We start from the raw sequence: 26,996 nt of genomic DNA, 5'->3' as shown, positions 1-26,996 counted from the left end.
AAAACCTTTCTTAATATTGTAAGTTTTGGTTTTATTTAAAGCCAAATAGAGTCTGCTGTGTGATAGTTTGATACATAGACATGCTTCTGTAATGCTCCCCCCAGCTCCAGCATTTATAACCACCTTCTACTTTCAAAGGAAAACGATAGACTTTGATATGATTCTAAGTGAGTGAAGTTTTAAAACATGTTTTTGTCTTTCAGTCTCCTGAGAACATTTTTCTGAGTGACTCCGGCTTCCAGACACATTTGCCATGAGAAGGGTTCCAATCCTTTCCTGTATTTGCCCTGAGTCATGAATGGATATGTGTGATGCCTGCAAGTAAAACTGGTGAGTTGTCAAGCCTGAGTTTGCAATAACTCTCACTTATTCTTTCTTACAAATTATTTTTCCCTCATTTTTTTCTCCCCTTTTTAATATGGTGGTGGGGGGTTGTATTGTCTGTGTTTAAAAGCAAGCCACCACTATTCTTAAAAAAACCCAAAGCAAACCTTCACTGTCATGAAATAGCAGAAATATCAAATATTTCCTATACAGAAAAAACACTCCTTTCCTTTCTTTCTTCTTTTCATCCCCCTCTATCTTATGAACAGTGAGGTCTTTGGTGGTGAAACTGGAGTTCAGTCATGCAGGCAAAGCTACTGCCCAGAACTGAAGCCTTGCAGATAGACAGGATCTAAACCAAGCTTATGTGGGCAATTCGTGTCGTGATTAAATATGGATATGGAGAGGTCTCCTTGCCATCTTGTGTCACATGATGGACTCTCAGAGGAGCCATTGCCAGCAGATAATTAGCTCCAGCGTTTGCTGCACTTGCATCCCAGTGACAAAATGGTGTCACTGGTACACAGGAGAGCTTCACCTTGGTGCTGCTGCCCAGCCTGGGGGACATGAGGACAAAGCCTTGAACAGCCTGCTTTGATCAAGCTCGAGAGGATGCTGGAGTGAGACCTCTGTTAAGGGTCAGTTGCCTTTCCTGGTGGGGTTACCCTCCTGAGAAGCCCCCTGGTCCCCTTTGTGCCAAGCAAGGCACAAAGATTGTGCCTTTTCCAGCTGTCCCCGTCCCCCAGGAACCTGGCATGGGGAGCTTTCCATGCTTGGTCCTCTTACCTGCCTCCTCCTGATTGCCTCTCTAAATAACTGGAGTGAGAGGAGGGGCAGTTCAGTTTGGGAAAACAAGAATCATCTCATTCTGCAGCAAAACTGGAAAGTCTGTGTAAGAAATCTTTCAAACCTAGGAAATCTGCATAATTAAATTGTGTAGGAATTGGGAGCACAAATTGTTTTTTTAAATAAATTCAGGTTTCCATTATATATTTAATATCCCTCTGTGTGTTGGAAAGTGCATTTCAATTCAAAGATTATAAAACCCGAGAAATTCATACATCAGTGAATTGTGATTTTTTTTTTAAGTTTCCATTTTTTTTTAATTTTTTTTTCCAGAGGTAGCATAATTACCATGTCATTTAGCAAAGATTATAATAGCTGTTCAGTTTTTACCGACTGGTATAGTAAACAGTTGAATAAACCCATATGGCACCTCAAAGTGTGCATAGAGGAGAGAGATTCTTACCATTTCTTTCATGTCTGAATTACCAACCTCACTGATAGGACCCGAGATCCCCAAATGGGGACCAATTCCAGACTTCTCCAGTCATGCAAAAATTTCCCACTGCTCTGTCGCACATGAATCAATTGATTTTAATCACAGTGGTTAGGTAATTAATTATTTCTTTGTGCCTATAAAGTATGCATGGGAAGCGTGGGGTTATATGCAAGGTACATGCCTCGATTTAAAGCACTCTGTGCATTTGCTTAATGCCTCTTTAGTAAATGTAAATAATGCCTGGGGTCGGAATCTCAATATCCTGGTTCTGTTAAAGATTGAGGCTGGCGTGGGTGAAGTGTGGCATCGCTGGGTGCTGTGACAGCCCCGTGGCACTGCTTGTGATGCCACTCTGTGTCTGGTCTCAGGGTGGCAAAAGGGAAGGACCAGAGTGTTTCAAAACATCCGCTTGAAATACCGGGTTGAGTTACCAGGAGGTGTGAAGCTGTGGCCAACCAGCACCTGGAGTAAAGACAAAGTGTTCAAGTAACGCGCCCTCTGGATACCTTCACTGTTAAAAAATAAAAGCAATGAGAAGAAGGATTGTTAACTCCCTCCAAATGCTGGCTTGAACAAAGAAAAAGACTCGCGCTATTCCTCCTAAAACTCACTTACTTCCAGTTACCTTAAAATTTTCATGTCACATAATAGCTTTAAAATACCTTCTGAATGCATTAGACTCTCTAGGTGCCTAGGAAATACTGCAGAATAATAACACGAAATGACCAAGCATTGAGCATTCCCACTGGAAAGGAGCAGTTGGCCCAAACTGGTGCTTGTGTTCATCTTAACCCTGATGTACGACCAGCCCTCCACCATAATTTTATCAAGAGATGGTAAGTTGCCTAGCAATGTGCTGACTGCAGAGGGTACGTGTCGAGCTAATTCAGTTTTTGTTCTCGTTTTCCTTGAGAGTTCAGCTTAAAGGAGTGATCCTTTCTCGGGCTGCAGCAAGAGCCACTTCTCGGCGGTCTCTCTTGTTCCCCGCTCGAGTGTCCCTGGTGATGTCAGGAATTCATTCACCGCCTTTAAGGTTTCCAGCTTATTGAGTAACCAAATGTGGTTTCTGCTGATTGTGTTGACTGAATACGTAGGGCCTTTCGAAGAGGCAAGGGTTTTTTTATTTAAAGCAGAGCGTTTAGTTGTATACCATTTTATGGCAGGCAAAGGTCATCTGGGGTAAGCAGCCAGAACAGTGAATTGCCTCATTGCAGCACCTCGGAAAATAAGAGGGAGAAAGATACAGTAAAAGGTTTTAACAAATTGCTCGTAGTTATAAATTTTTAAAGTCGAGGAGCTGGTGCTGTATACGTTTTTAAATTGGAGATAACCATGCTTGTAGGATAAATTGAGTTAAGAATGGAACAAATCAAAATAATGGGGTGGTACTAAAAGCCTGGTGGTGCTGCCGGCGGCGCTGAACACCGAGCTGACGGCACGTCAGGGACCTGCTGTGTCCCTGCCCTTCCCACGTGGATTCGTGGGGACCTTTCCACGTAACAGTGCCCCTCTCCTCCCTCAGTCCTCCCCTCTGGCTCCTGGTTACAGAAAGGGCTGGATTTGCCCTGTGATGCTTCTTGTGATACCCAGGGAGCAAGAGCCAGAGGGGTTTGTCCGTGGAGCAGGAGTGGGTTCCCCCAGATGTGCTAACCCAGATGTGTGTCAGTGGGGTGGGGGGAGCTCCAGGAGCCCCCCTGGCACCCCCTGGCAGAGCTGCTCGGAGAGAGAGGTGGCACCAGCCCAGGGATGTCACTTCTGTCCTTGCAGGATCTCCCTTGCTCCTTGTGGCATCAGTGGCTCCAGAAAGACTTTGTTTTTCTGAAACTTTTCTGTCCGTGGAACTTTTCTCTGTGGCAGGGGGAGGAGAGAAGAAGTAATTTTAACAATTTAATAAAGTACATAATGTAAGTTTTATAAGCTGGTGTGAATGCTCCTAAGTATTTTGGTCTTTTTTCATAACACAATGAACCTAATATTGGTAAAAATACAGATCTTAGCTGCCACCATAAAGAGAGGCTAGATTTAATAAACAGTTATGAATGTTGGCAGCTGCCTATCAGATTGTATAACATCGGCTATAGCACATGAAGACAGTGTCAACTTACATTTTATCTCAGAAGTATTTTCAAAGCATTTATTTTGCTTTCTCTTGAGTCCTTAACCTAATTCAAGTTATATAATTGGCGGAATATTTTTCCACACCGCTAATTGGCTGGGTGCCAGCGTGGAAACCATTGTATGACTTGATGATGATCAGGAATTAACATGACATTTGCGTGGTGGTAATGGAATACATTAGTAATGTAATTCATGACTGTAAGAAAGAGACCATCATCTCCCACCTCTGATCAGCAGGAGGGGCTGGGAGGATGATGAAATGCTCCCAGCAGGCACCTCACAACAGTGGCTGGCCAATCTCGATGTCAAATTTAGTTTTAAATTCTTCAGACAAAGCTGTAATGCTTACCAATTAATTACTACAAATGTCAATTAAAAATCTACCAAATAATGCAGTAAGATTAAATTTCAATTAAAAAAATTACATTTAACAAGGAAGATACAACATTATTTTAATGAATTCTGCTGAAGGTGACAGTTTATCTAGATATATTTATACCGTGTAGGTGGATCTAAATTCATTGGATGATGTTAACCATGTTACTCAGTGTACATATTAGTTTTGAAAATTATTTCGACTTTGGCTATGTCCTGGAGGAGCTGGAGCATCAGGGAGCATTTCTCATCACCAGGAGAAGGGGGAATTTCACGCCTTCTCAGTAAAAAAATCTTCTCACACCTAAACTGAAGGCTTTAGTGCAGAGCTCTATCCTGACCAAATTTGTGGCATTTTTCATTGCTTTATATTTAAAAAGCAAATAGAGCATTTTTGTTGTGGCAGTAGAGCAAACCCCGACTTCTCTACGTCTAGAATGTTTTCTTGGGACAGTTTCTCAAGTAATCCGTTTTGTCATACAAACATAATACCTAGCGTTCCAATAGATCACATAGCAGGAAAAGATTTTGCTTTGGGAAGGTGGTGAACTTAAAGTCCTGAACAGAGCTTTTATCTGCAAGGCTTCACCCTGGCTCAGCAGAGGTTATGAATACATGATTAAAACCACCTTGTTGATGCTTGAGATGCTTGAAGGGATATTTTGAACCAGGAGTGGCACAGCAGAGATGTTGTGGGGCCTGTGAAGCTGTGAGTTTGCAGGTGTGTGTACCACAGACTCTTGTATAGCACCTGGACCTCTTTGGATGCAGAGTGCTAACAGAGCAAAGTGGGGCTTGTAGCTGGAGTTTTGTGTGGAAGCAGCTTTGTTTTTATTGCTCAGGGCAGTTTTTAGGCTGTTGGAGATTGAGGTGCTTTGGGAAGGCATGAGTGCCTGCAGTCACCAACATGGCACAGGGGCAGAGCTGGGCTGTGCAAGTGGCTATCTTGGTATTAAAGTATTTATGAGATCTGAAAAATGCTTTATCAGCTTCCTTGAACTTCTTTTCTCAGAGCTGTTATTATGTTTTCACACCATCTCGTCTAGGTAAGAGGGAAGACATAATGGAAGAAGCAGATTCTGTGTGTCAAGCCAGCATGGAAAGAAATCCCTCTTAGGGACCAGAGGCTCCTTTCCTTGGCACTGTTGTGTCTGGAGCTATCAAATTTCAGCAGGTTTTAACTTAAAATAAAGTATAGAAAAATACAGTGTGCATGCAGAAAATCAGAGAAGCCAAACAACTGCTCGTGGCAGGTTAAAGTAGTGATATTCTCTTTAGTAGACAGGTCCCTTAGATGCTGCTCAGGCTTTGCCCATTGGTGGGTGAAGGCAGCAGGCATGATCTGTCTCTCCGCTGCAATTCAGATACCTCTGGGTATTGGTAACAGCTTTACAGGATCATAACTGCTTTGTGCTATTATCTGATAAAACTATCACCAGCAGGAGATGGGAGACAGCCTTTTTTTTTTCTATAAGGGCCTCAGAAATGGATGATGTGGAAGTGTAAGAGCAGTGGAAACATTTTCTCACCAGTCCTCACAGACAGAAAGGTGATGGAGAGGAGGTTAGAGCAAGGCAGACTCATTTCCTCACCAGCAGCCAGAAAGCTTTAAACAAGGAGGCAGAGAGGGAAGAGTGGGAGCACGTAACACCTTTCTGCCAGGAGATAATGGTGTGAGGAGCTTGTGGGTTTGGGGCACCCACTGGTCAGACAATTAGGTGCCAGCTGGAGCTCCTGCTCTTAAAAACCCGTCTTTCCAGGGGCTTTCAGCTCTGCACAGGACCAGTCATTTTCTGATTTGAGTCCCAGGGAGAAGCTCTTGCTCTGGCTGTTGCTTGAGAAGAGGTGTACGTGGTACAAAAGGAAGTGAGCACCTTCTGTATCCCAGGTTCTGGTGCTCCCTTGTGGAGCTTGTGCCCATCCCAAGCACTCCTCGCTGGGCTCCTCACTGGGGTGTCCCACAATGAACCCTGTGCCCATCCTGAGCTCTTTGAGATGGTGTCTGGCCTCCTCCAATTTCCTACAGGTGAACATTTCTGCCTTTGGCAGGGAAATGCTTCTCTCTTTCTGTAAGAGTTGACCAAACACCTTGAAGGAAGAGTCTTTGACTTTGGAGAAAATATTTATATCTCTTTGGGTTTTTCCTTTTTTTTTTCCCTTAGTGTAGGGCTATGTCAGCTGTATTACACTGAGGGAACACTGAGCTGGGGGAGGAAACTTAAATAAGCTGCCCTCATATTGCCAGTTTATTCCCAGCTTCCATCCACTGATTTGCATGCCATCTGAAATAAAAATACCCAGACTTCAGTAGTTTGTTTACCTTTGCTGGTATCACTGTGGGGTGACCCGAGGAGATGTAAAAACTGTTCTGGCTCTGACATTTGCATGAGCCGCGAGGTTGGGTGAGAGGAGACAGACGCTGCGCAAAGTGAAAAGGCAACAGGGTTTATTAAGTCTTCGTCTTGCCCTGGTTTATAATATTTAGACAAAAGCAAATATCTCTGGGGAGGCCTTGTGAAATGAGAGACCAGAGGAAGCTCTGTGAGCTGGTGGCAGATTCTGTCCTTGTCAGGTGGGGTTGGGTGGTGGGATGCTGAGGAGGGGGCTGCGAGGGGCAGGCACACAAGGGCTCCTGGATTGCTGCTTGGGGAGGAGGATGTGGACTTAAAGTACTTGTGTAGGACAAAGTCTTTATAGTGTCATCATGATAATGCTCCGGGGGGGGGGAGCAGCCTGAAATGCTCTTTGTCTTCATTAATACTTCTTCCCAGCAGAGCCTTAAGAGATCGTTCTCACGTTCAGATGTACAAGTAACCGAATATAGAGTTGTTTGTCATGAAAATCCCATTTATATACAGCGGCTGTAAAATCCCAGATGCTGAGCGTAGAGGGAGGCTGCTCTGTCATCAGCCAGTCGAGGGGAGAGTTGACTATAAAACCGAGCTGTAATTCCCTCTTGACAGGGGTGTGGTGCTTGTGCCTTCAAACAACTTCAAGAGCCTGCCCTGCCAAGCCTTTATGGATTTTGTTCTCACAAGCCAGGTAATAGATAAGTCTGAGCAAGGAGATAGATACAGATATAGATATATATGAAAGGAAGACCTTTGCTCTAGGAAAATATCCATCACTGCTTTTTAAAGCCTGGTTCAGGATTTCAGTGCAGAGCATCTGAAGTGTTTGGGGTCCTTTTGTTGCAATGGAGGTGCCATGGGCCTGGGGCTGCTCTTGACATCTCCCAAGCATTCAATATCCCCTTGATTCCAGGGCAGCAGGATATGACCCTCACAGAAAGACAGATGGCACTGGGGAGCTTGATGCTTATTGTTTTCAGCAGAGCTCTACTGGAACCAATAAAGTTGCCGCCACCACTGCTCGGAGCAAAAGTGGCTACAGCTGAACAAGAGACACAAAATTATCAATTAAAAAAGACATCGCCAAGCCCATTATTTTACTGTTGAAAAAACATCCTCCTTCCCAGTCTTGTTTTTTCCCCACATGGAGGGAATCTTTGGGATATTAATGATCCACTGTCATGTTTGTTTAACATATTTTTCTGACAATGCCTTTTTAGGGTTGAAGCCTGAAGTTTTTCTACATGTGTTTCAGCTAGGGAAAACTCCCAGTGTCTCAATGGGGCCTCTTCTGAAACAAATGAAGACTAATTTTTCTCAACTTAATTGGAAATTTCATCTGAATAAACAGAGAAAGGCCCGAGCTTTGTTTATATAAAATATCTTGAAATGCTGTTCTGCTGAGCAGCTGAATTGCTGCTGGAGGGCTGGTTCTCACCCATGAGATTTTTCATGAAATTGGTGGCCAGAGCCCTCCACAGTGATTCAGTTTTCACGTGGACCATCATGACCCCGTGGTGTCCTGCCTTCCTGCCTCATCCTTGCTTTTCCTGGATCACTGCAGGCACCTGGGCGCAGCTTGGGAACTAAAGACAGTGTCATTTTGGGAGATTTGGCCTTAACCTGAAATTTCCGTGTTTTTGTGGGTTTAAGTCAAACCTTAATACTACTTCAGCATAATGTTTTTGTGGTTTAATGTTCTTACAGTTTTTTACAGTGTTTCTTCTAAATTCTGCCACTGAAGTGTATGAGAGTTGACAAGTGTAAATATGTAGTTAGACAATTTCAAAAGTGTATTATTTACTGATCGACCATAATGGCTCCAAAGGAACCATTATGCTCAATCATATCATGTCACTCTGTGGCACTTATTATGATGGTAATATGGATATGCATATTATTATTTTTTTTTAAAGCATGAGAAGCATTATTGTGCATGTGTAAAAGCTGTTTTTAATTGTCAGTAATGCTCTGAGCTTTTTTTAATACCGAGAATTTAAACCACCTATGGCTACCAGCCTGCAAATTGTGGAAGCAAAAATCCAAGTCTTTAGGAGGGTGGAAAAAGCCAGGCTTGATATTTACAGCAATGCAACCTGTGCATCTCCTTGATAAGGCTCTTTTATAGCTTTGTTAGATCCAAGGGCAGCCTAGACCCCTAACCTGAGACCCTGGCAGGTAAAAGCTTTCCATTTTATCTCTCTGCAGCTTTCATCTGCTCCTGTAAGCTGTTTCCCTGACTTCCTAATTGTGTTTGCAACATTAACAAATGGGCGGTCTGAAAATACCACGCAGTGCAAGTCACGTTAATTCAGGGACCTTTTTTCTTTAAGGTGTCACAGAAGATGTCTTTTTGTAGCACCGGGGCAGAGAAGGAAGGAGAAAAGGCAGAATGAGAGCAGAATGTGAACACTGAACCATGTAAAATAAAAGAAAGAGACAGGCAGAGAGCTGGGAGGGCTAAATATGCTCCAGCCTTTCCAAAGAGCTGGTTTCAGGAGAGAGAGAAAGAGAGAGGGAGGCAAGAGAGCATAAGCAGGAGCTTGCTTGCTAGAAAATGTCTTTTGTGGAGAAGATGGGAGGAGAGTTTGAGTTTTACTGACTAGAGGTGAGGAGCTAAGGTGCGAGTTTGGCGCACGGCAAATCGATCGCGGAGCAATAATTAGAGAGAGGAGGAGGAATCAGAAGTGTTTCTTAACTTAGAAACAAGGATGTGACTGGCTGCTGGCTGTTGCTACTTGGAAGCAGGTAAAAAAGAAGGGAATCTGTTGGGCAAAGTCCTCACCGCAGAAGACACAATGAAGGTGAAATCCAGCCCGTGGTTGTTGAAGAGAGACGTGGGAAAGGAAAAATCCAGTGTTGTCCAAGAGGTCTGCATTGTCCAGCAGGGCAGTGACCCCTCTCCAGGAGCTGTTCTGGGGCTGTGTCAGTGGGAAAACCTCCCACTGGAAATGCATTTCGCTGTAAATATGGGAGATTAACAAATAGATGCTAGAATGAGCCAAATTTGAATAGTTCAGGACAAGGAGGACATATGGTCTTGAACTAGTAACAGCCAGATTTCTTTGCAATAGATTTAAATTAATAAAAGTAACAAGATTTTTTGTGGTTGGGTTTTTTTTTGTTGGGTGTTATTTTTTTGGGATTTTTTTGTTTGTTTGTCTTTTTGTTGTTGTTGGGTTTTTTTGCTAATTCTGCAGCAATTCTACCTTGACTCTCTTTCTGAAATTGTATTAAAGCCAGTTGTTCTCTTTTGAAATACTGAGCAAGAAACATGAAAACAAATAAATGTACTCTTACTATTTCCGTCCTTGACCTACATAAACAGCTGTATAGTCAGGCTCAGTCTTACATTTGTGAAAAGTCTGGGGCAAGTTGAACATAAATTTTGAGATGGTTCCTGGTTAGAAAAGCTACTTATTGAAGTCTCATCACCCAAAACATGAAATATTGGTGTTTCTGCTGGGATCATTGGTTTAATATTCTGACTGAATTGTATAACTGCCGGTTTGTATAAGAGGATGGAATTTATGAAGCTACAGTGCATTTGTACACACACATGCACTAGCACACAACACTTGTTGATGATTCAGAGAAGGAGTAGAGTAATTCAGCTCTTGGACTGCCTCACGTGTGATTGGCTTCCTTTCTGGGGGACTTATTTTAGGGAAAAATCAATGTCAACTGAAAAACATTCCATTCTGAAAAGACAAAAATTCCCCTACTTGTGAAAATGTGTCTTGGCAGCTGATTTAACTTATGATACAAGATTTAACACTTTTCACTAAACATGAATTTTTTACCATGGCAACAGCTACGTTACGGGCCACATGTTGGAGACTTGCATGTTGTTGCAGAAACTTGTAGCTCTCCGCATTTAGCCGAGTCCTTGTTTCCACCGGCAGAAGGAGCCCACTCCTGCAGCTGTTTTGGGCACAGATCTCCTGCTGGGGCTCGTGGGCATCCCCCAGCCCCCAGCAAGGTGATTCTCTCCCAGGTGTACTCTGGGTGATGTGTAGGCAAAGCACTTGATGACAGAATAACCCAGTAAAACTCGTGGTTTTGCCTCCAATTTGCCATTCCAGTGGCAGGGTGGGAAGAGCCCTCCAAGAGTGTCATTTCTCCAGATTCCTGTGCCCATCCCCATCACCCCTCAGACACAGAGATCTCAACCCCCCTTGGCCACGTGCAGTAACAGTCCTCCGTGTCCCCCTGCTCCTCTCCCAGCTCCCTGTCACCTCTCATTTGCCGTGGAGTGGCTTTTCAGGCGACGTTAATTGAATCAGGCTCATCAGGGACTTCATAAAAGCGTGACGGGCGGGACGGAGCCCTGGCAGATGGCAGCAGCCCTTGACAAGAGGGATGTGTGGCTGGGCTGGTGCTCCAGAGGTGATGGGCTGGAGCACAAAATTCCTGCCTTTGGAGCTGTGAAAAGAGCGGGTTGACATGAGCAAAGGGATAGGTGGCTTCAGATGGTTGAGGCTGGGTTTTTTCCCTCAAGCAGAACCAGATAATCGTTCGCTAAAACTGCACATCCTAGCTACGAAGGATTAGGTGTGAAACAGTAAGAGAATTTTTAAGTTGATAGGTAATTGCAAACACATGCAGGTAATTTGAGTAGGAGCGGTTTTATTTAATCTTACAAGTTAGGAAGAGTTTAAATTTCTCTTGGTTTTGGACAAAGCTAACAAAGGGTTAGGCAGAAAGTCCTGTTTCTGGAGGTGAAAACTCTCAGTTCAGATGTTTCTTGCACCTTTCTCTGAAGTGCCTGGTCTTGGCCATTGCTAAGCACTGACCAAGAACATGAATGTGCCTTTCTGGGCACTGCTGGGACCTTTGCCCTTTTTCTTTCATGCAAAAACAGCCCAATTTAAATGAAATCAGCTATACAAAGCAGAAGCTTGGCATGGTGGGGATACTCATCCCCATCAGTTCTGGGCTGTGGTGGCACAGTGAAGGGAGTCCTCTGCACGCCCAGTTCTGCTGGTCCAATGTCCCCAGAAGAGCTCCTTCTCTTGGCTATAAGACTGGTTTAAATCTGGCCTTTAGTTGGTGTGAATTCTCCAAGCTGTGCTGGTCCAGAACTTAAATAATTTGCTTCTCTTTTTAGCATCGTGTCTTTTAAAGGTGTTATATTTGTTTCCATTTAGCGTTAAATTAAAATTAAATGGCTCTGCTTTGTAGATGTAATAGTGTACAAATATATCTATTTTTAAATCCTTTTAGCCCATGTCTATGTGACTAAGAAAAAAGCAGCAGAGTAGGGGCCTCTGATTTTTGTTTTACTTGAATCAAACACCCTATTGGGATTTCAATTATAAGTGAATGTTACACTTGTTTGTTACTAAGGTGACTACAGTGTCAAGGTTATACGAATCTTGTAGTATTATAAATGCAGAAATAATGCAAAAAAGAAAAATAGTTGTGTTGGCTAAAATCATCTTATTCCTATAGCATAAAGTTGCACACTGTCCTACATTTCAATTCTTGTTCTATTAAATTACCTGTTTAATAATTTGAATCCAGTGTTATTTTTATATTATATTGCAAGTGTGTGACTGTGAGGTTATTTTTAAGATATATTTATTAAGGGAATGAATACAATAAGACAAGTCATTGCAGCCCACATACAGTTCCTTGACTTCTCATTTTATGATGTTTCAATTGCATATGATTACTGAATATAAGTTTTAACTTTTATGGGGGTTCATTAGAGATGCAGCTGTGTAGAGAGAAATTCAATAGAATCTGATAATTTTTATTAAGCTCTAAAAGTGTAGTGAGATGGAGCAACTTGATGCAGTATAACTCAAACTTCTGACTTTGAGCTTCGGGGGCACAAATTGTGGGGTCTTCAAGGGCTTTGCAGGGCTGCAGTGGAAATCTGCTGCTGACGGGGAGAGGAAGGGCACTAATGCAAGGTCTGTGTGTTTGGGGTGTGGTAGTCCAGAGCATCTCAAGTGAAAGGCAGTGCCCTATTTTTTTCTGGGTAGGACAAAAAACAAGAGGTCCTTGTCCTTGCTTGGGGCCAGGACTAGCACGAAATGATTTTTGCTCCTGTGTGAATCAACACTCTGGTGGAGAAATACGGTTTCAGTAAATCCATGGTGTTTTCTTCTTAATAGAGAATCTAAGTTAAATGAACTCCTCAAAAACCGATATTGAAAGCAATCTTGGTGAGCAAGTGCTGAGAAAACAACTTTTGGGGCACATTTAAAGGAATAGATGTTGTAAATGAGTGAATTTACCCTGTGGTTTAATGCTGCAGTGCTTTGAGTGAATACTAAACAGGAACATATCCCATCAAATACAGTTTTTCCTAATTTATTAGCATAATATGTTTGTTTTTAATGCATAGGAATGTAAACGTTTCTAATGGAATGATCATGTCTTTTAGCAGGGGGAACCCCTGTTGAAAACTACTAGTGCCATTAGCTCTCTGGGGAAAAGTTATTTCATGGTACAGATGATTTCTTTCCAAACATCAACTATCATAAGGTTGCAAGCCCAGATCCAGAGAAAAGACATTCCTGTCTGGGCATGGGAGAATGTATCACGGGTGACTTGAATGCGAGACTTCAAAAATCTCTTCTCTGTGATTAAAGCTTTGGCTGGGCCTCATGTCCTTGCTTACTTCTAAGCATTTGCTGCTGATGGCTTCTCCTGGCAGGGCCTTGTGGGGTGGAAAAGCTGGATTTGGCTTAACTCAGAGCAGAAAATACCTCAGTTTTACTGGGAACTTGGTTCTTGCCTGTGGGGAGTGGAGAGGAGGGAAGGGCAGTGGTGCTGGGGAGCACGGGTGAGTTTGGTTTCATTCTGCCCATGGAACATCATCCCCAGAAAAATGGTGTTCCTGGGCCATGCCTCCTCCCACGGCAAGGGAAAACAGATGAAAAGCAATGAAGCACACAATTACATAATGAAAAACAATAAAATGCATTTTCTAATATGTACTACTAGTGACCAGATGACTTTATTAAAAAACTGAATGTGATTATGTTTCCAAGTATTGTGCTGTGTGATGAACTCCGGGGAAAAACTGACAAACAACTTAGAAGGAGAAGACTTCTTGTTTAATATAAACCTCAGACTTTGAAGTGACACATAGCAGGGAATAAATGTCCATCATCTATCAAATGAGGTTTGAACGGTTTAGGTCACACTAGACAAACACTTCTCACCCTAAAACCTTCTTTTCATCTTCATTCATCAACAACACCTTAAGCTGGTGCCCCTCTTTTTCTTTTCCACTCTCTCAAAAAACAATAATCTACTTGATGCCTACAAATCACTTCTGGCTGGCACTCGTTAGGCGAGTTATGAGCTGTGGCTGCTGCTGCTCCCTTCGGAGCTGCCTCCTGTACAGGGAGAAGAGGGGGTTGGAGGTTTGGGGAGAGGCGGAGGAGGGAGAAGTGCTGCAGAAATGGTGGTTGTAGACAAGGGAGGCAGTGAGCAGACAGAGCTGAGTGAGGTAAGAGACATAGCTGGCAAGGAGGATTCCTGTGTGGCAGATCCCTTTCTTGAACAGGAGATGGGAACCAATGGCTCTGCTGACGTTTTTGCTACTGTGTGTGTAACTCCAAACGAGCCGGGTTTGGAGCCTTGGAACACAAAGGCAAACCTCCCTGGGCAGGCTGGAGAGTTGTTCTCTTCTGCAGATTCCTCAGGCTGCCCCAGAAGCTTAGACCCAGGCTCATCCTCCATTTGCTTTCTTAGTCTGAGGCTAACTGACAACACGGTGCCTTGTAATTTCTTCCTGTTGCCTCCTCTGAAGTCCTTGGCTGGGCTGTGCATGAGGCGCTCAAATCACATTTCCTAGTAGGAAACCACCTCTCTTACACCAATCCTTGTCCAATAACTCCCGATTTTGCCTCTTAGCCTTTTCCCGCTGAGGGGACTCCTCCTGGATTAGTTTCCCTATGGCACAGTTTCCCCCCCTCACACTGCTTGCTTGTTCCTTCCTCACTGGTTCTTTTTTCTTTCAAAGATACTTTCATGACTCCATCCCCAACTGCCTGGAAGTGATTTATTGAGTAGCTCAGTCCCCTGGTTTTCAGATGCCACAGGTTGTTTTCTCTTGTTTTCTGCCTTCCTCCTTCTTTTCTGTGGTTCTGGGAAACAGTCTGGCAGACACGGCTTCCTCACAATCACTAGTTGATGTTAATCCTTGGGACTGCAGGGGGCATGGGTGGCGGCAAAGATCTGTTTGAAGGCAGAATTTTGTGTGGAAATTTCAGTAAATCTGGCAAAGAGAACTTGTTGGGAAGGTAGACAGTCTAGGGGAGACAAGTGAGCATTTTGATCGCAACATAAATTGATTTCTTTCCCCCCCATCTCCATTTTAAACATTGCTTCGTCTTATTCTGAGGTGGGATTTGGATGGTGCCACCATCCATGGTGTTGTGGCCCAGCATCAGGGACCATGGTGGGGAGGTCTGTCACCCACCCAGCCCATCTCTGGCATCTTGGAGTCGCTGTCTCATGCTCAGCACCCTCTGGACATATTCTCAGGGGAGTTTTGGGTATCATTACTCTTTGAAATTCCTCACAGTGATGTAAAATCCTCAGGGTATGGCTGGTGGTGGGGTGGGGGAGCTCCAGGTGGTCAGGGGGGACCAGGAAATCTGCAACCTCATTAATGAGGGAAGGAGGAATCACCCATTTGTGGGAACTGGTCACACATCGTGGGGTAGCACGAGCTAAGCCAATTTCCTACCCCAATACCTTCTTTTCCACTTCTCTCCTTTGCAGTTTGAAAACCATAAATCACCTATTTGAAATATATTTAAGGAGAAGAATATTTTCCCCTGCATTCCCACTTAATGCTTTGTAGCGAGTACAGTTGGGATCATTCATGTGCTAAAGCAAGAGAAAAAACCTTCTTTGATACTGTGTCTTCATTTTAGACAGTTTCGTCTTTTACTCAGTTCTTAGATGATAATTCTGAGTCCTTAGATGCTGCTCATTCTGTCACAAAAAGAAAATGCAAAACAGGATATTTTAATATTAGTAATAATGAATGTTTACATGATTAGCTCAATTACTTTGTTCAGTTTGACATTTTGTCATTGTGGACCTGTCTTCCTCTCTCTTTTAAAGTGCGTTAGTAGTGATGGGAAGTGCAGGGGTGGGGCTGTGATCTGGGTCTTGCTGAGCATCTCCCTGGAAGGAACAGGAATTCTTGCCCCTTACAGCACCTACCACCTCAGGCAGAGTTGCCAACACGTCTCCTTGCCCTCGACTGTTAGGGACACTTATTTGAGGCTCATTAAAATACAAGTTTTCGAGAAATTTTATCCTAAAAATACATATTTTGCCGGTAAAATGAAAAAGATGCATCTTCCATGTGGCCCTTTAAAGTCTGTACAAGACTGGGTCATTCACTGGTCTAGAAATTCTCCTTTGTGAATCAACTCCATGTTGTAAGGATGAGTTGTTCATCCAACCTGTAATTGCCGTTGTCTGACACATTTATTTTACGGGGTTTGGGTGTACGTAGTTAGGAAAAATACTGTTCTGCAAAGCTGGTTTCTGGCCAAAAAGGAAAAGAGAGTTGTGGAGGTTCTGCTGATATCGGAAGAAAAACACCTCAGTGGGTTTTGTTCTCGGTGTTTTTACTGAGGAGAAGCAGAAAGGATAACTGTGTTAACAGCAGGGTGCCACTGAATGATCGAGAAGCTGAAGGAATGGCTCGTTTTCCTGTTATGTCACCGCTTTGGCTTTCTCTTTCTCTGTTCCTCTGTTTCTTCAGAAAGGCCCTGCAGCCTGCAGATAGCAGAAATTAAATTAGTATTGATAAAACATTAGACACTCCTATTAATATTGACAGTTTGTCAATACTGTTGTGCTACTTTTGTAATACGGGATGTTAACGGATAATACTTTAAATAAAAACACACTAATCTTATAATCACTGAACATGCAGCGGGGTCTCGGCTGGGCTCACTCCTCCCCTGAGCTCCCCCAGCCCTGCCTGCCAGCCCTGCCTGTCTCCAGCTCCCCTTGGAGGCCCCGAGGGTCGGGAATGTTGTTCCCTCTGGGCTCGACCCCATTGCGGTGGGGCGGAGGTGGTGGTGCTCAGTTGTAAAGCGGGGATAGGGATGGGAATCTCCCCATGGCTCTGAGGGTGCTGGGGTTGGTTTGAAGAGCTGTGTGTCCCCTGCACTCTGGGGGGCTGTGGGTGGGTGCAGCCCTGGCTGTGGGGCTGGTCCCAGGACAACGGAGTTTCAGTCCTGTGGTTGCTCCTGGTGTTTGATGGTGTGCTGCCCTCCCTGGCTGTGTGTGTCCACAAAGTTTGGGGCAGGAGGCAGCACACGGGGATGACTTCAGGTTCTGATGCAAGGCAGCAAACCACAATTCCCTGTTGGACCGTGCCGGCTGAGCGTGCAGGGGGTGAGAATACGTGAGGTCAAAGCAGTGCCCTTAATCTGTGGTTCTTGTCCTAATACTTAGCACATGTTAGCAGCTCCACATTTCTTGTGAACTTTTTTTTTTTTTCCTTTTAAGTCTATCATGAAAATCACCATGTTCATCAGAGCTAAAGTTATTTGTTAAATGGCCTAAAAAATACGCATTAAACAATAATGATTACTTTGGTAAACACAGATGTCCTTGTATTATGCAGTGGGTTTTTTACACGACTTTGTACATGCCTGTGAAACTGAATTTGCCATCTACCTTGAAAAATGGGAAGCACAGGCCACGTTAATTGCTTCTCCCTGCGCCCCCCGCTCCACCTGCTGTGCTGCTGCAATCTCCTGGTGCAGTGCTGAAATCTGTGGTGCACCAGGACGGGCTCAGCCACCAGCAGGTTGGCACTTGCAGTTGTGTGCCCATCGTGGGAGGTAGCAGGCAACAGTCTTAACTTCTGCCTCTTTGTTTTCCAACTCCCAGGATATCTTTAAAAAGGGGGAGGGAAAACCCTTTATCTTGCTGAAAACCATCTAGTGATGATCAGTTATTCACCGCATTATTAATGCTTATTTGGACGTTGCTTGGACTGCTGGGTTTAGCAGCTTCCCCGTTATGTATTGAATAAAATGAAATACATGTCACAACAGCAGTGCTATGATGCTGACAACCGTCCTTGGCTGTGCATCTCATTAGAGAGAGATACATTTATCTTTGTTGTGTATCTGTGAATGACAGAAGTTGACAAACATCTTTTAAGAAGTTGCTGTTGGGAGAAAGTTACATTTATGGCGAAAAACCCAAGAAGAAACTGCTTGTTGTGGTGGTAAATAATTATTTCCCCATGCTTTTGTCTCATGAGTCGCCCTCCTCTGTCATAGTCAGTACTTTTTACTTCGTTATTGCATATATGTTGAAGGAGATCCTCCTCTGGATCACTTGCTCTTGGAAAGAAATCTTGGAGGGTTCAAAGCTCAGTTTGTATTGAAACTTGGACTTAAAACAGGATGAAAATCTTTGTATTTCACAGTTTTAAAGACTGAATTGGTTCTCTTATTGTAACAGTGTACATTAATTCTCAGGGGACAGTTGAATTTTTCCATAATGTTTTTTGGGGGCAAAGAGTATTAAATTGACAGGGGAGAGCTACTCAGGAGGAGAGCTACCAGATAGAGGCCTGGTTGCTGTCAGCTGAACAGTGAAGCTGTGCTTTAAAACACCATTTTCCAGATGCATGATATATTTGCATAATTCATCTCAGCCTGCATTTCTGCAGGTTGCTGGCACTGTCCCCTTTCAGTGCCTGCCTGACTTCAGGGCAGGAGCCGTGACTGCCGGCAGTGATAGTCCGCGTGTGTTTAAAGATCTTTGGACCATCAGTGGGAGGGCTGAGGAGCATCAAGAAGTCAGGATGATTTTTTTCAAAAGAATACTTTCCAAAGTGAAGAGTGGAGATGTTCACCATCCTGGTTAAAATGGCTCCTACCTATTCATAATGAATCAGAAAAGAAGATGTTGCATATTCAGGTGCGTTTGCATGACTCCCTGGATTTCGCAGGCGTCGTGTGAGTGCCAAGGCAGTGCCGTGTTGACCCACAGAAATCTGAGAACAGTTGAGAAACCAGTGGGAAGAGGCAAGTGTGGACTTGCAGAAGGGAGAAGAGGCTGGGAGGAAGCAGGCTGGAATTGCTTTTTCCTGCTGTCCCTCCACTTCCAACGTGTGATGGAGGAGTGGTCGTGCCGCCCTCTTCCCAAAACATCTGTGCCGCTGCAAGGAAGCTCTGCTGCTTCTGGGGTCAGTCAGTGGTGCATGATCTAGTTGGATTTTTTTCTTTTCTTTTTTTCATCTAGACTCATTCACCTTTCAGCATCCTGAAGCTGAGAACACATTCTCTGCAAGAAATTGTCATTTAGGGAGAAGTCTGTATTCGAGGAGTTCTCAGCTTACACTCACCCTTGTGTCTGAAATTGTTTTACTTCTGTTCCAAGTAACACCTAAAATTGCCACTTAACCTTGCAGGCACTTTGTTAAGTCTGTATTTTTGATTGCAGCAGCTGGGGTGGAGTTTCCTTTGGGAATTAAGGAGTAGGAAGTGTTGTTTGTAGTTTTTTGTTGGGGTTTTTGCTGACTGGTGCTAATGTGTAGGTGTGGATGTGCTGCTGTTTTTGTAATACTTTTATTGTTTATGGAATTGTTAGTTAATTAATGGTAACAATGCCTGGAGCCTGGGAGAGGTATTCTTTTATGTTTGCTCAGATCAGAACAAGTAAATAATTTCATAACTTAAAAAGAGATTCGAGATTATTCTCCTCAGTTTATTTACCTTGCAGGTTTGCATCAAGTATTTCCACAGCTTGTTATCAAATTTCCCCAAATTAATTAGTATTATTTCTAACAAAATAACTGATGAGAAGAATGCCTTTTTTTTTTTTTTTTAGGATTCAGTAGGATGTAGATGGAGCCCCCCAAGATGGACCCAGGTGCTGCACCTGAAGTTGCTCTAACCTAGTTGGTGTGGATGTGGTGGGGTCTCAAGTTGATTTGAAATAATTTCCATGTGAAAACTAGAAGGCAGTAGGGATTCTGGTGGATGAAAATGCATTTTGGAACTCTGTTAATTGCTTCACGGTTTACTCAGACTAAAACCTACTTGGTGACTTTGTCTTCCACATTTATCCAATGAAATAAAATTCAAACCAGCCCACAAGCCAGAGAATGTTTTTTATTTATGTGCAGTGTAGTTCCATCTGGTCCACGTTAAGGACCCCAAAAATATATGTGATTAGCTTTATAGTTCACTGCTAAAGGTAGCAAAGCTGCCTTTAAACATCTTTCCCATTTTCAGCTTGCATCTCAAAACATTTGCTGGCATTTCCTGACTATGATTACCAACCAAAGATTTTCCTGGTTGTCTTTTCACTTTTTAAAGTATGTTGCATAGTTTCCCTGCTTAAAATATCACTGAAGCCTCTGCTGTTCCCTTTATAACTCTTATGCTAAGTATCCATCTCTGTCAAGACTGGTCAGTCTCAAACCCCGAAGCTCAGTGTTAGGAAATGTCAGATAACATATACTATTAAAGTAGTAAAATTTATGAGTATCACCAGCTCTGAGCTCATGCTCAATAAAATAAAATGCTGTGTATTAGAAATAATACAGAAGGTGAGCTGTGCTGCGTCACAACAGTTAAGGAGAGGATTTTGTGTAATTGCCAAAAGCCACCTCAGAAGTGCCCACGGAGAGCACAAAGAAGGCTTAACATCATCAGCTCACCTCACTTTAAATTTTAGGTGCTGGCCAATCTAAGCCCTGTGTTTCCACTAACCAAGTGGCTGAAACCTTGAAGAAAGAGAAGAAAAAAATATCTATTGCACTTATACCAAGCTGTCTTCTTTTGCATCGCTGCTGTAACAAATCCATGATTGTATCTGGAGTTACTCCACACTGGAAAATATCACGGTTTTTGAGTGGTTTGGTGCAGCCCCAGCACTACCACGACCCCTGAAAAAGGTTAAGAACCCCAGATTTGTGCACTTCCAGGGTTTTTCTGCCTATGCCATATTTACTTTTGGAGCTGAAGTGGAGAACTGCTGCTGGGTTTGCTGCAGCATGTCCCAAACACCATTCTGGCACAAGGTTCTGTGGCTGCCCGTTTCTGAAATACAATTTGAACAACAATTTTAGCAGCTGCAGGGCTCAGAGCTCGTTCAGCAAACGCATGCTATCAGCTGCCTCTGAGTGCCCAGAAATCCACCCAGTTTTCTGCAGAGACACAGCAGACCAGCAACCTTAACCAGGTTTGCTTCACCTTGATGCTGCTGATGGAGACAAGACCCAAGCATGAGGTGTGGGCATCACTCTCCATCCCCTTAATTAGCAGACGATACCCCAGTACCTACCACATGGCATCCAGCTTGTGTAACCAGCCTGGAGAACATGTTCCATGTGCACGGTGGTAATTCAGGGAATTTTCCCTAAAAGTTCAGTATTTAGATCTCAAGGAGACAGGCTCTTAACCTCAAGAATGTCCAGAAGTGCGTAGCAAGAAGTGCCAAGGATTTTCAGGAGTTGAGCTGGAGGTGTTGTTTGAAGTTAACCATATTTTATTTTCTCAAACCCTTTCTTGGGACTTAATTTATAGAGCACTGCGATGGGCATGTATAAACATTGTGATCAGGTTACAGTATGAGTGAAATAGGTAGACTCGTTTTCTTTTTCTTTTTCTTTTCTCACTATAAAAATGTAAGAAATTCAATTGCTTACCCCATAAAATGCACATTTCTGCTACAGATTAGTCATATTTTAATGAGGCTGTTACTTATACAGTAGTACATTAGCAAAGTGTCCTTTGATTTTTATGTAGCCAGTGTTTACGCACTGGTTCAGAGAGGCCTGACTGTTATTCCCCCCTAATTCCTAAGATGGGATATTTGGGTTGAAAAGCTTTCAATGCGAGTTTGGGACATTTCTGGCTTACACACAGGTGCCAGTAATTTGGGGAATGGGTCCAGGCTCGGCACCCCAAAAGCTGCGTGTGAGCTGCTCCACAGCAGCGAGGTGGGGGCTGTCCCCAAGCTGCTGGGTGCAGGGGCCAAATACTGCACAGACACAGGGCGTAAAGAGATTTTCTAAGTTTTTTTGGATCCCTTTTATTGCACTTTCTCTGGAAGAAGCAGCGGTGAAGCGGAGCAGAAAGCCCAGCGGCGGGATGAAGACATCCTCTGTCCATCTCTGCCTGTGAAGCTGAACTGAAGCCTTCCTGCGCCGCTTAAAATTGTGATTTTGGATAAAAGGCTGTGTAATAACTTGAGAAATGTGTGAGGAGATCTCGTGTTAATACTGTATAAACCTTCTTTAACTTCAGGAAGCTTAAAATCAAATTTGGCAGAGCTTACAAGGGCAGTGAATATGGAGCCACTTGACTCGGGTAACCGAGAGAATTGGCTGACAAACCTGCAGTATTTTTTTTTTTTTTAAATAATGCTCTCTGCATTTTTGAAAGTATTTACTTGTGTGTAAAAATACATATTTGACTTTACCTATGTGTTGAAATTTAAGTCTAATGTCTGTGCAAAGATTTTCCCATTTCTTTGGGGAATTGGAATGAGGAGAGTATTACAGTGCAATTTAGGTTCCCTGGGTTTCAGGGTTTTTTTAAAAAAAGAGGTAATAAGGGAGGTTAATTGTGGAACTAGGAGGCTCCACTGACTCATCTTCTGAATAAAGAAATTCAGATGTGTTGTGACCTCAAGAAAGTGAATTTTTAGAGCAGTTGAAGTTAGAAATCTGGGATAAATTCGGGTATTTGAAAGTCATGGTAACAACCATTTGTAAGAGCATATCATGCTCTATAGTAAGATTGCATAAGGGCACAGGAGGAAGCATCTGATTTTTTACTTTTTTTTTTTTCCCTTTTGGCATTCTGTTTGTGACAATTACATGACTCTCTATTAACTGTGTGTGGAAGAAAGCAGTGTTATGAAATGAGGAGAGATTTCCTTCATCTGTTACTCTCTAGGTAATTTTTGTGCTTTTTCCAGTATTTAAGTACCTCTTAACTGCTTGCTGTCCATCTGTATACCATTCATAGTACTGTAAACTAGTATATGTAGCATGACCTTGTAACTTGCTTTGTTTGTGCATCTGCCAGTACAATATGTTGTCTTTCCTTAAAATGCAAATATGCTCCACGCAGCACAGAGCTCCTTAGTCAATAAATAAATGGAGGTAAAAAACTGTACCTAATACCCATTTAATTTAAATTCATTTTATAAACATAAAGACGCCTTTTAAGAGAAGCTTTAATTCAGACTAGCACCTTGATTTGTGGTTGCCATGGAGAATCAAATCTGTCATTTGACAAGAAAAGTCACCCATTTATGACAGCACTTTATCTTGTCTCTCCAGGGGAAGAAAATGTCAAAAGTGAGAGCAGAAAAAAATAAAGCCTTGAAACACCAGAATTTCTTGATTTCATTTTTATTATTCAGCTATCATATCCTTTCTGATAATAGCAACTTGGTGAAAATAAATAATGTTCCTACAGTAAAATCAAATATTTCCTATTGGAATGGACAGGGCTCTTTGTGATTGTCAGTGCTGTGAAGTCTGGTAAGAAATAGTGTTATTAGATAAACCCACAGTGCCCAAATCCCATTTTCTTTTCATTACAGTGTCAAAATAATTATACCTGTGTAATTTGGGTAAGAAATTGTAGAATAAGTAAAATGGTCCATTGGAAAAGATTGCTTTAAGCTTGTGTTCGCTATAGGGTGGGGTTTTTTTGCATGCTGAAGGGGGAAAAAAAAAAAAGATAAAAAAAATTTGTATAATTTCATTTGAATAAAAATGTCTGGTTACTCTTTCATGTTCTATGCAACCAGAGGAGACGGCAAGTGCTGTGTTCTGTTGGGGTTTTTTCATCCATGCAGCTTTTGTAAAAGAGAGTTAAAAGAGCCAGGAGTTTTAACACTTTTTGATTCTCAGGTGAAAAATCTCTGTAGAGTTTCAAAGACGGTAGATAAAATTGATGATTATCTGAAAAAAAAAATTTTTTTTTTGAAGTGTTTTTATTTTGTAGGATTAAGAGATGGGAAGAATCGGGTACTTTCAGGAATATAATTAGCTATCACAAGTGTTTACGCGTGTACATTTAATCCATATAGACACTCAGTTGCCCCCAGGGGAGAAACACTTACTGTAGCATTGCATTACTTTTTACATAAATCTAAAAAGTGCCGTTGAAATAACGAGACTAAAATAATCCACTCTGCGCCTCTTTCTTGAGACGGCGTTTTGTGCCTTTTCACAGTGTTAGGGGGTTTGATGTGGTTCAGGAGTAATCTTGTATCAATGAGATAGCATTATAATAGAAAGTCCTTTAGTGGTTTAGTGTAAATATTGGGCTGGTAGGGGAGCTGCTTGCTGGAGCCGCTGTGCCTGCAAGAGATTACAAAAAGGGAGAGAAAGGAAAGGGTCGGAGGCTCTTTTTTTTTATCCTTGAAATTGGCTGGCGGTGCTGGATCCATAGCCAAAGCTAGTTGGGATCTGCTGTGAGAAAACAGGCAGCACAATAGTTCCCTATTCCTGCCTTCATGCGGAGTCTGAAGCCAAATCCTGCTCTTAAATACTTATGTGTAACTCAGCGTGCCTTCACCAGGCACTGCCATGCCTGCCCGCTGGAAGTAAGTGATGTGTTGTATCCTGGGGGTCTTTAAAAAATGTACGTGGTTGCAAATGTCACCTTGGTGGGGAAATAGTTGCAATTTGGATTTTTTTTTTTAAATTTTTTTTTTTTTACGTTGGTTTTTTAACACGTATTAGCATCATGTCATAGGAAGTGTGTTAGCATGGGCTACCAGAATGTGATAACTTAGGGGTTTTTTTATGAGACCATCTGGAATAAAAGAGGGTGAATTAAAGATGCTCTCTGGGGTTATGGAATCTTAAAGATATTAAAAGGTCTGATTTCCATAATGTCTGCCTCTCCTTTTGCCCAACTGTTGATATAATCTGCTTAAAAATCGATTTGCTGTCATCGTGTAATCAAAGCCTTAATTGCATCATCATTGACTTCAGCATTTTTTGCTGATAAATTTGTGTGACTGATGGTGAAAATGTTGTGAAAAAAGAAACAACAATTGTTGGAAATAATTTTGCTGGATGTGCTGTCTCTTGCATACGGACACTAAATTTCACAGGTAGCCCAAGAGTCCTTGAATTTCAGTGAGAGATGGGAAAGTGTTTTCTTGTGTTCAAAACCTTAAGGTTTGATACCACGAACTGTTTAACTTGTTGAAGTCAAAGTAGGAATAAAAGATCAGTATTTAGCATGGCCTTATCAAAACTGTCTTTTAAAATATAAAGTCCATTTCAAAATGTAACTTTATACAAGTTGTTCTTAAAAAACAGTAATTTTAAAAACAGGGATGGTGGGGATAAAGCTGTGTATTCGCTGCGAGGTTGTTGCCCAAAGCACTGAATTAATCCCCCATAAGCTCGGTCCGGGCAAAGACCAAATTGAGTTTAAATGTTTTTATAAAACAAAAAATTGTGAGTAATGTGTCTCTCTGGCTTCCGATGGATGCCATCTGAAATGGCTGATATCCTGTCCTGAAAATCACAGATGGAAACTTCATCTCAGCACAGTGCTACGGCAAGAATGAAATGAAAGTAGCAGAGTCTCATTTACATTTCAGAAATAGTTCTCGGTAGTTTCCTGTTCAATCCACCAGATTTTCTTGTGTACCTGATGTTGGTTGTTGCCCACACTGGAAGGGCAGTGCTTTAGCTGTGACCCTTGGAGAATTGTGAGTGTGTAGGTGATGCTCTTGCTTTACCAAGGGATGCAGTTTGCTGCAGCAAGCCCCGGTGCAGCGATAACTGAAGCAGCAGCGACTGTTTGATGCTGTTCCCACAAAGGTTAACTCCTTCCTTTTGGCTTTCGCTGTTCTCTTTAGTCAGAGCAACTGCAGTGCAAGCTTTTCTCAGCTGATTTTTTTGCTGATTTATTTAAATTTCATTTTTGTTTTATTGACCCGTGTTCGGAAACGCCCTGGACTCTGAGAGTCCGTGATATAAAATGGCAACACTCGCCTGTTGTTTCTGTGAGGGGGAAGTCAAAGCGAACACATACTTTGAGAAGAGAACATACACCAGGTGCTAATAAGACTGTATTGACTGTAAATGGCTTTTATGGAAGTCTTTGAAAGAGAAGAAAGTGCAAATTATTGGGGAGGATGGAGAATGCCATAGATCAGGGGAAAAATGTGATACTTGGCAGTTTCTGTGTATTAGAGCAGCCCCTTCCCCAGCATATAATACCAAGTAAGTATTGAACAAAACTGAGATATGCCACTTCTGAACGACACCTGTGACTTCCTCGAACATATACAGGGCCAGAAATTAAGCTGCTGGGAGTGCGGCGGGTCTTCTGAGAGCACTGATCTCACCAAGTCTCTTCAGCTGCCCAAGCAAACCCAAACGGGTGCATAATGGACAGGAATGACAGCACAGCTCATTGCCGTATAAAGAATTGTTCTTTTTTAACGTATGGGTGCGTGTGTGTGTGTGTGTGTGTGTGTGTGTGTGTGTGTGTGTGTATTTTTAACAGAGCTGCAGTGTCTCTGTGCAGGAGCTGTCACTGGTGAGGGGAAGCCAGGGCAGCCACACAGCACTTTGCTGAGCACGGAGGGTCCTGCCCAGGTGCCGTGGGGGAGGACGAGTCCCACAGTGCCTCAGCATCCTCCTCGTGTGGTTCCTTGTAGGGTTTCATGGCCTCAGGGTGTCAGGGGGAAGTGGGTACCCTGAGAAGCAGTGGGAGCTCCTGGTTTCTCACATGGCTTTGGAGTCACTGGAGTTGTCAAGGCAATTCAAGTTGTTTGAGGATATTGGAGTGTTCCCTGTGGGGACGTCACATTTATGGCTGTTGGGGTGATCCTCAGAAGGAGGGGTTTGATGCCTCCACCCTGCCCTGCCAGCAGCAGCTCCCAGTGCCACCCAGCAGTGTCCGGTTGGCTCTAATTGTGGTGGTGGTAGTGGTGGCTGGTGGTGTGCCTCTCTTTGGCCACTCCGCTCTCTGGTTGTATCTGCTTCTTGCTTCTCTGTCAATTTTCACTTCTTAAAGACAGAGTAAAAAAAAAAAAAATTCTAAAGAAATTACATACATTGAAAACAGGTGTGTGTGAAAACAACCTTCAAGATGGTATAGTCTGGCACATGAGATTTGGGAAAGAACAGAGTTAATGTGGCACAGGCCTTAGTCAAGCCTCTGGGCTGTTAGACCTGTGAAAGTCTTGACATGTTCATGTAGTTTGGGGTGTTTATTTTGTTTCATTTTTTTTTTTTTTTCTTCCCAAAGAACTTTGCTTGGTGTTTGGCACGTCATCCAAACCCAGTTGCTCCAAACTTGCCACATGCTTCCCTGTTCCTCATTTCTGCATGCCCACCAAGAGACACCTGGGCCCAATTTACAGAAGTGATCTGGGCTTGGCAACCGCAGTTGAGGCCAGTGTGCAGCACATGGGGCTGTTAGAATCCATAAAGACCATGAGTCAGGGTGGGCTCAGATTGGTGCCTCGAGTTGTTGGGTAACTCATATCAGCAGCCACTTAGAGCCTCCCTTTTTCTTTGTCTT

General features: G+C 42.9%; 1 protein-coding gene across 3 annotated transcripts in view; it reads left to right on the top strand.

Annotated features, from left to right (window-relative positions):
• The window catches only part of FOXP1 (forkhead box P1), a 438,146-nt gene that overhangs the window by 45,007 nt on the left and 366,143 nt on the right, over window positions 1-26,996 (top strand). For all 3 annotated transcript variants that reach the window (XM_066195730.1, XM_066195729.1, XM_066195721.1), the window contains exon 2: window positions 204-330. The gene's annotated coding sequence lies outside the window, so the exon portion shown is untranslated. The remainder of the gene's footprint in view (window positions 1-203; window positions 331-26,996) is intronic.

The sequence above is a fragment of the Chamaea fasciata genome, unplaced genomic scaffold (assembly GCF_029207755.1).
Source record: "Chamaea fasciata isolate MVZ Bird 193981 ecotype frontalis unplaced genomic scaffold, bChaFas1.0.hap1 SCAF_13, whole genome shotgun sequence".
NCBI lineage: Eukaryota > Metazoa > Chordata > Aves > Passeriformes > Sylviidae > Chamaea > Chamaea fasciata.
Note: the sequence above shows the minus strand (reverse complement) of the source record. Positions and strands in the feature narration are given on the sequence as shown.